This window comes from Aotus nancymaae, unplaced genomic scaffold (assembly GCF_030222135.1).
Source record: "Aotus nancymaae isolate 86718 unplaced genomic scaffold, 86718_ANA_hifiasm-v0.15.2.pri h1tg000008l, whole genome shotgun sequence".
NCBI classification, from domain to species: domain Eukaryota; kingdom Metazoa; phylum Chordata; class Mammalia; order Primates; family Aotidae; genus Aotus; species Aotus nancymaae.
In genome coordinates, this window is record NW_026988419.1 from 18,095,817 (window position 1) to 18,106,149 (window position 10,333).

Genomic DNA, 10,333 nt, shown 5'->3' on the forward strand with positions numbered 1-10,333 from the left:
CATTTTGGCCAACTTTTGACTACTTTCTAGCATCTTCAAACAATTGCTTTTAATATTTGCTTAGACTTTATCATTGTTTTCTTTGGGAGTGTTAGTCCAATATTAGATATGCTGCAATTACAGGACTCCAGAACCTCTCTATTGGCTATGAATGAATTCTAAAATATTAGCCTGGCTTTCTGGATCTTTCAAGAATAGTCGTTGTGATGGTTAATTTTATGTGTCAGCTTGCCTGGGCTAAGGTATACCCAGATAGCTGGTAAAATATTATTTCTGGGTGCATCTGAGGGTGCTGCTGGAAGAAATTAGCATTTGAATCAGTAGACAGCATAAAGATGATTGCTGTCATCAGCACAGGCAGGCATCAACTAACCCATTGAGGGCCCAAATAGAACAAAAAGGTAAAGAAAATAAAAGAGCAAATTTGCTCCTTCTGCTTGAGCTGAGACATCCATTTCCTCTTGCCTTGAGAAATTAGTGCTCCTGGTTCTTGGGCCTTTGGGTTTAAACTGAGACCTACACACTTGGCTTTCCTGGCTCTCAGGCTTTTGGCTTAGGACTGGAAGCATCTATCCTTTCCTGGACTGGGCCTTTAGCCTTAGCTTTCCTGGGCCTTTAGCTGTAGACAGCACATAGTGAGAATCTTCAGCTTTCATAACAGCTTGAGTCAATCCCTTCTAAAAAATCTCTTTTGGTATATATCTCTCTATTTATCCTATTAGTTCTGTTTCTCTGGTGAACTCTGACTAATACAGTCCCCAATCTTTCTTTTTACTTCATCTTCTACTTCTCTCTCCATTCATACTTAATTCCTGCCTATTTGACATACTCAACATTCCTCCAAACTTTGTATCTGTGTCTTTGCTTATCTTTCCCCATCATCTGTTCTATCTCACCATGTCCAAAGTCTATTATTAGATCACTTATGAAATAATAACACCCTTCTTCCTCTTCTATGATAGACTCAGGAGACAGGCACAGGTTATATAGTCACCTTTATTACTGATAAAATTAACTGAAGAAAGAGGTATTAAGAATTTCTTTTTAACTGCGTAACAAAAGACAATCAGACCAAAGGGTCATGCAGAGAGACTCCTACTAAGGAGAAAATAGAATGGCCTAAGCCAAGCATGCTCAATTTCTGCTCTTGAATTCATTATTTAACTCTCTGCGGAAGGTGAAATGAGTAGGGAGAGTGATCAGGAGTGTTATTCCAGCTGAATAACATGGAAACATGAAGAAAGGAGAACAAACATTTTATCCAATATCACCAAATATTAACCAGGATCCAATTTTCAGTCATCTTTATGCAAATCCTTCCCTGTCCTCTTTTACATGGAAGCAAGTTGGGAAACATATTTGAAGATATCATTCACAAAATTTACCCAATCTTGCTAGAGGCCAATATTCAAGTCCAGGAAATGCAGATAACCCTTGTGAGATAATATCCAAGATGACAATCCTCAAGACACATATGTATCAGATTATCCATGGTCAAAATGAAAGAAATAAATGTTAAAGGCACCTAGAAAGGGGCAGGTCACCTACAAAGGGAACCCCATTAGGCTAACAGCAGACCTTTCAGCAGAAACCCTACAAGCCAGAAGAGACTGGGGGCCTATTTTTGGTATTCTTAAGGAAAATAAAATTTCACCAGGAATTTCATTTTAGCCAAACTAACTTCATAAGTGAAGAAGAAATAAGCTCCTTTCCAGAAAAAACAAATGCTAAGGGAATTTATTACTACCAGAACTGTCTTACAATAGGTCCTTAAAGGAGTGCTAAAGATGGAAAGAAAAGACTGTTACTAGCCACCACAAAATCACACTGAAATACATAGACCATTGATGCTATAAAACAACCGTATAGTCAAGTCTGCATAATAACCAGCTAACTATACAATAACAGGACTAAACCTGCACATATCAATATTAACCTGGAATGTAAATGGGTTACAAACCCCAATTAAAAGGCACAGAGTGGCAAGTGGGATAAAGAAAAAAGACCTAACTGTATGCTGTCTACAAGAGACCCATCTCACATGCAATGACACTCAGAGGCTCAAAGTAAAGGGATGGAGAAAAATCTATCAAGCAAATGGAAAACAGAAAAAGTAAGAATTGCTATTCTAATTTCAGACAAAACAGACTTTAAACCAACAACAATAAAAAAAGACAAAGAAGAACATTACATAATGATAAGGGTTCAATTCAGCAAGATCCAACTATCTTAAATATATGTGCATCCAACACAGGAGCATCCAGATTAATAAAGAAAGTTCTTAGAGATCTGCAAAAAGACTTAGACAACCACATGATAATAGTGGGTGAAGATGACACCTGACTGAGATAGTCTTGGACAGATAACTGAAGCAAAAAACTAACAACAATATTTGGGACCTGAACTCTACATTTGACCAAATGGGCCTAACAGATGTCTACAGAACTCTCCACTCAAAAACAAAAGAATATAAATTCTCATCTGCACATATCACATACTCTAAAATTGACCACACAATCAGCCATAAAACAATTAGCAAATTCAGAAAAACTGAAATCATATCAAACACACTCTTGGACCACAGTACAATAAAAGTAGAAATCAATACTAAGAAAATAACTCAAAACCATCCAATTACATGGAAATTAAACAACCTGCTCCTGAATGACATTTGGGTAAACAATGAAATAAAGGCAGAAATCAAGAAATTCTTTGAAACTAATGAGAACAAAGATACAACATACCAGAGGTTACACAGAGGGACACAGCTAAAGCAGTGTTAAGAGGGAAATTTATAGTGCTAAACACACACATAGAAAAGTTAGAAAGATCTCAAATTAACAATGTAACATCACCCGCAGAACTAGAGAAACGAGCAAAACAACCTCAAAGCTAGCAGAAGATGAAAAATCACAAAAATCACAGCTGAAATGAAGGAAACTGGGACACATACAAAACAAAAATGTAAAAGATCAAGAAATCCAGAAATTGGTTTTCTGAAAGAATAAATAGGATTGATAGACCACTAGCTAGACTAATAAAATAAAGGGAGATGATCTAAATAAACACAATTAGAAAGACAAAGAGCACTTTCCCACCAACCCCACAGGAGTATGAAAAAACCTCAGAGACTATTACAAACACCTCTGTGCATACAAACTAGAAAACCTAGAAAAAATTGAGAAATTCCTGGAATTATACAACCTCACAAGACTAAACAAGGAAGACATTGCATCACTGAACAGATCAATAACAAGTTCTGAAGTTGAATCAATAATAAAAATCTTACCAACCAGAAAAAGCCCAGGATCAGAGGGATTCACAGATTAATTCTACCAGATATATAAAGAAGAGTTGGTACCATTCCTACTAAAACTGTTTCAAAAAATTGAAGAGGAGGGACTCCTCTCCAACTATGAGGCCAGCATCATCATGATACCCAAATCTGGCAGAGAAAACAGCAACAGAAACCTTCATGCCAATATCCTTGATGAACATAGATGCAAAAGTCCATAACAAAATACTAACAAATTGTATCCAGCAATACATCAAAAAGCTAACCCACCATGATCAAGCAGGCTTTATCCCAGAGATGCAAGGCTGGTTTGACATATGCAAATCAATACATGTGATTCACCACATAAACAGAACTAAAAACAAAAACCACATGATCATGACTATCATTCAGAAAAGACTTTCAACAAAATTTAACATCCCTTCATGTTAAAAATCCTCAACAAACTAGGCATTGAAGGCATCTTATTTGAAAATAATAAGAGCTATTTAAGACAAACCTACAGGCAACATAATACTGAATGGGCAAATGCTGGAAACATTCTCCTTGAGAACCACAACAAGACAAGGATGCTCACTCTCATCACTCCTATTCAACATAGTACTTTAAGTTCTAGCCAGAGCAATCAGGCAAGAGAAAGAAATAAAACACATCCAAACAAGAAGAGAGAAAGACAAACTATCTGTTTGCATATGATATGATTCTATACCTAGAAAACTTCATAGTCACTGCCCAAAAGCTCCTAGATCTGATAAATAACTTCAGCAAAATTTCAGGATACAAAATCAATGTATAAAAATCAGTAGCATTTCTATACACAAACAACATCCAAGCTGAGAGCCAAATCAAGAATGCTATACCATTCACAATAGTCACAAAAAGAATAAAACACCTAGGAATACAGCTAAGCAGGGAAGTGAAAAATCTCTACAATGAGAATTATAAAACACTGTTCCAATAAATCAGAAATGACACAAACAGAGAGAAAAATATTCCATGTTCATGGATAGGAAAAATCAATAATGTTAAGATGGCCATTCTGCCCAAAGCAATTTACAGATTCAATGCTATTCCTAACAAACTATCAGTAACATTCTTCACAGAATCAGAAAAAACTATTTTAAAATTCATATAGAGAACCAAAAAAGAGCTTGAATAGCCAAGACAATTCTAAGCAAAAAGGATGAAGCTGGAGGCATCAAGTTACCCAACTTTATACTACAGAGCTACAGTTATCAAGACAGCATAGTACTGGTAGAAAAATAGACACATAGACCAATGAAACAGAATAGAAGCCCAGAAATAAAGCCATACACCTACAACCAACTGATCTTTGACAAAGCTGACAAAAACAAGCAATGGGGAAAGGACAGCCTATTCAATACATGGTGCTGTGATAACTGGTGAGCCATATGCAGAAGGTGGAAGCTGGATCCCTTCCTTACACCCATATACAATAATCAATTCAAAGTGGATTAAAGACTTAAATATAAAACCTAAAACTATAAAAACCCTGTAAGATAACCTAAGAAATAGCATTCAGGGCATAGGCCCTGACAAAAATTTCACAACAAAGACACCAAAAGCAATTGCAACAAAAATAAAAATTGATGAATGGGATGTAATTTAACTAAGAGCGCTTGCACAGCAAAAGAACTATCAGCAGAGTAAACAGACAATGTACAGAATAGAAGAAAATATTTGCAAACCGCATCTGACAAAGGTCTAATATCCAGTATCTGTAAGGAATTTAAACAAACTAACAAGCAAAAAACAAACAACCCCATTAAAAAGTGGGCAAAGGACATGAACAAACACGTTTCATAAGAAGACATACATATGGACAAAAAGCATATGAAAAAATACCTCAATATCACTGATGATTAGAGAAATGCAAATCAAAACCACAATGAGATATGTCACCTACCAGTCAAAATGGCTATTATTAAAAAGTTGAAAAATAAAAGATGCTGGTAAGGTTGCAGAGAAAAGGGAATGCTTATACACTGCTGGTGAGAATGTAAATTAGTTCAGCTCTTGTGGAAAGCACTGTAGTGATTTCTCAAAGAACTAATAGCAGAAGTATTATTTGACCCATCAATACTATTATTAGACATATACCCAAAGGAATAGAAATTGTTATACCATAAAGACACATACATGCATATATTCATCACAGCATTTTTCACAATAGCAAAGTCATGGAATCAACCTAAATGCCCATCAACAATAGACTGGGTAACGAAAATGTGATAAAGGTTGGTGCAAAAGTAATTATGATTGTTGCCATTTGACAGCAATAGCAAAAACTGCATTTACTTTTGCACCAACCTAATACATATACCCCACGGAATACTGCACAGCCATAAAAAAGAACAAGATCATGTCCTTTGCAGCAACATGTATGGAGCTGGAGGCCATAATTGTGAGCAAACTAATGCAGAAACAGAAAACCAAATACCGCATGTTCTCATTTATAAGTGGGAGCAAAACACTGAGTACACATGGACACAAAGAAGGGAACTACAGAGACCAGGGCTTATTTGAGGGTGGAAGGTGGGAAGAGGGAGAGGATCCTAAAACTACCTGTCAGGTACTATGCTTATTACCTGGGTGATGAAATAATCTGTACACCAAACCCCCAAGACGTGCAATTTACCTATATAACAAACCTGTTCATACACTCCAGAACCTAAAATAAAAGTTAAAACAAAATTTTCCATTCACTGAAATAAAAAAGTACATTTAACTGTTTAAAAATATATATATATATATATATACACACACACACACACACACACACACATACATATATATACATATTTATATATGGCCTATCTCAAATAAATTCAAGCACAGAGTGACTGAATAATTTTGAAAAGAATAAGCAAAGTCATCATGGGAATTACAGAATAGATTTTTGTTGAAAATAGCTAATTACTTCTCACTGGAGAAGGTGTTAATGACATTACCAGCACTCTGATGCTGTGCACAACCATGATCTTCTAGTCTACAAGGCAGGAGGCTGCTCTAGGAGGTGTGCTTAGGACTGAATTCAACAGACATCTGACAGCACCTCCTTGGAGACTCAGACCAGCCTCTCTAGAGATTTTGAACATCTTAAATTATGTAAGAAATTAGAATCAGGAAAGTGAATGAATTAAAAGGGGGAACTGGAATTCCTCTGGAAGGTTAATTTGAGACTCTTCCTTGACTATGTTTTGTCAAATTCTTAGTTTAAGAAATAACGATTCTTCTTTACATTTACCCTTAGGCACTAAAGAATTTTAAATTAAAAAGTAATTTTTATATTTTTCCCCAACAGAATTATTCCATACCCTGTTAAATATTTTTAGAAATTTTAAATACTAGCTATGATTCTTCTTTCTGTACTTAAATCAGGGAATTATTCTGGTCCAAATAAAGGCTCACAATTTATTTTTCTTTTTATATTATAAAATCATACATACACATACATACAGATGAACAAAATAAGAAAATAATACTTTCTAATTGCACCACCACCAATAGCCACTGTTAATATTTTGATATAGCTTTTTTCTTTTTTCTGAGTGGCCATATGTGTATCTATCTATCCATCTATCTATCTATCTATCTATCATCTTCAAATTCAAAAAATTATAAATATGCTCTTTGCTTAATTAACTTTCTATTTGATATTAGTTTCAGATTTATACTTAAAGCTTATTTTTTTAAGTTGTAAAGATATTGCAGAGTTCCCATATAGACCACATTGTTATAATATAGTATACATTATTACTAACTGAAGTCAACGCTTTATTCATATTTCTTTACTTTTTACCCTATATTCCATTTCTGTTCCAGAATCTCATCCAGGATACACATTACATTTAATTATTGTGTGTCTTTAGGTTGCTTAGATTAGAACAATTTTTCAGACTTCCTTGTTCTTGATAACTTTGATGATTTGAATAATAATGATTGGTTGTTTTGTAGAATGCCCCTCATTTGGGATTTGTTTTTTTCTTGATTAGCTGGGGTTATGCATTTTGGGGAGAAGAAACCCAGAAGTGCCATTATCAACCCAACATATCAAGGATACATACTATCAGCATGACATCACTGCAGGTGTCAACCTTGATCATCTGGCTGAGGTAGCTTGTCAGTTCTCTTCACAATGAAGTTACTCTTTTTCTGTCCCCCTTTTCATACTGTGCTTTTTGGAAGGAAGTCACTGCATGGAGCCCACAGTTAAGGAACAGGAAGTTATGTTCTACTCCTTAAGGGGGATTTAATCACTTATTTGTAACAATATGAACTTATAGATATTTATTCAATATTATGGGTTATAATCCAACATTGTTACTTATCTTTTTGCTCAAATTGTTCCAGGTTTAGCCATTGGGAGCTTTTCAGTTGGCCGTTTTATCCCTTTGACATGCCCCATTGTTGTGGATTTTCTTGAGCAATTTCTACTTTCTGGCACTTACAAGATGCTTCAGACTTATATTCTCCTTGCCTGACCTGAAATCAGCCATTTCTCCAAGGAGCTCCAGATTCTTTTATTGGAGAATGGTATTAGAAACCAAGATCTGGGCACTGAGTGGGCTCATTGGTACTTGAATTTGTTGCTTTGAGGCTCTCTCAGCTAACAGAGCAAGAAAACATGTATGTGCACACTAACTGATGTATACAAACATGTCGTTAATTATTTCTTCCTACATATCCATTCGTATCTATATTAAACTAAATATGAATTCATGCTGATATCTCCAACTCTAATCCAGTACTACATGAAGCATTACGACTTATTTTCTTGCTTCTCTGTAAACTCCTACTCCAATAGTGAGAAACTAGTTTCCACCATCTGCCGTTTATTTACTTAATTGTTCAATTCTAGTATGCACGTATGGCGGTTTCAGAATTGTTAACCCCTACTCTCACGGGCAATAATTTTACCAACTAGAGTACAGTGCATATGTACAGTTTTACTTTCCACTCATTCCAAAAAGTTATTTCGTTTGGCACTTTTACCCCCGCTCTCTTCATTGAGGTCATTTTATACATTTCTAATGGAAATTCCTTTGTCATAGTCTGCATTCCATCCTGGGATTCCCTGGTCTCCTAAACAGCTTTTGAAAATTCACGTGCTTTAAGTTTTACTCTTTGTGCTGTAAAATTCTATAGATTTTGACAAATGCAGTGTTAAGTATCTACCATTGCAATATCATATAAAAGAGTTTCACCACCCAAAAAAATAACTTCCCATGCTCCACCTGTTTGACCATCTCTCTTCCAAACCCCTGGCAACTATGGATCTGTTTGATGTCTATGTAGTTTTTTTTTTTTTTTTCCCAGAATGTCATAAAAATTGGATCATACAGTATGCAAACTTTTCAGACTGGCTTATTTCAGTTTGAAATATGCATTTAAGATTCATCCATATATTTGCATGGCTTGATAGCTCATTCCTTTTTGTTGCTAAATATTATTTCATTATATGTATGCATCACAGTGTATTGATCCATTCACCTATTAAAAAGCATATTAATTTATTCTAGGCAATTATAAATAAAGCTGCTACAAATATTTGCATGTGAATTTTTCACGTGCATGCACATATATTTTCAGATCAGTTGGGTAAATAACTAAAGGCCTAATTGTTGGATCGTATGGTAAGACTATGTTTTGCTTTGTAAAAAACTGCTAAGCTGTCTTCTAAAGTAGCTATATCATTTTGCATTCCCACCAGCATTGAATGAAAATTCTTGTTGTTAGCTTCCTTGCCAGCAATTTGTACTATCAGTTCTTTGGATTTCAGCTATTCTAATAGATGTGTACTGGCATCATACTGTTGTATTCATTTGCATTTCACTAGTGACAAATGATGTTAAGTCTCTTTTTATACGTTTATTTTCCATCAATATACTTTTTTGTGATGTATCTGTTCAGATCTTTTGCTCATTTTAAAATTGGGTTTTAGTTTCTTATTGAGTTTAATGAGGTTTTTTTTTTTTTTTTTTTTTTGTATTTTGGATACAAGTTCTTCATCCAATATATGATTTTCAAATATTTTGTCTTTTTTTTCCTCTTTGCAGTATCTTTCATAGCATGACTCTCAATTTGCTTTTTTTTTTTTTTACTGAATAATGTCATTATAGCTTTCTATATTATTCCATAAAATCACTTTTTACGGACTAAATTATTCCATTATAGGATGGTACCATACAATGTGTTACTGTTGGACAAATATTTAGATAGCTTCCTGTTTTTCCTTTCTTTCAAGAACAAAATGAAACAGTGGCAGATATACCTGTAACTAAACACTTAACTAGTCACTTAAAATAAAGTTCTTGAAGTGAAAATTCGATATCCAAAAGGATCACCTTTTAAAGACTTTTGCTAGGACAAATTCTCTTTTTCCTTGATCTGCCATGCCTATAAATTATTTCTTTCCCTCTTTAGGTCAGAGTCAGAGGTAGGCCACAGTGCATTTTGAAATACCAGATGCTTTCATACCTACTGTGTTCAAACACATAAAGCAGAGACTTCAGAAGTATTTGGCCTCTGGGAAAGCTGGATTCTAACCTTTTATAAGAATGACACCTCCCCATTTATTTAATTTGCATTCTAAACCTTGATTCAGGCCTCATGTCCTCTAGAAAACCTGTGTGCCAATCCTCCCATGCCACAGCGACTCAAAGTGAAGGTGTGTAATGAGGCTAGCTGGATGCTTTATGTCTAGTTAATCAGGTTGCAGAGTTATCTGCAGTCCCAGGGAAACCTGTAGCGGCCCCGTGGTGCCACCATTGCCTCCCTCCTTTCTCAACCTGGGTTAATGTCCCTCCACTGCATTCCTGTGCCATTTGATCTTGGACTTAGTTTTTAATGTTTCTGTGTCTATGAGATTTTGGATATCTTAAACTGAGCTACCTAAACTCTCTTTTTTTTTTTTTTTAATTTTAAAAATACAATAAATGAAAACAAATGTTTTCAAACATTCCACCACATTATTTGTTCCAAAAAGGGTTGGGCATCTCCCTCCTAAAGTAAAAG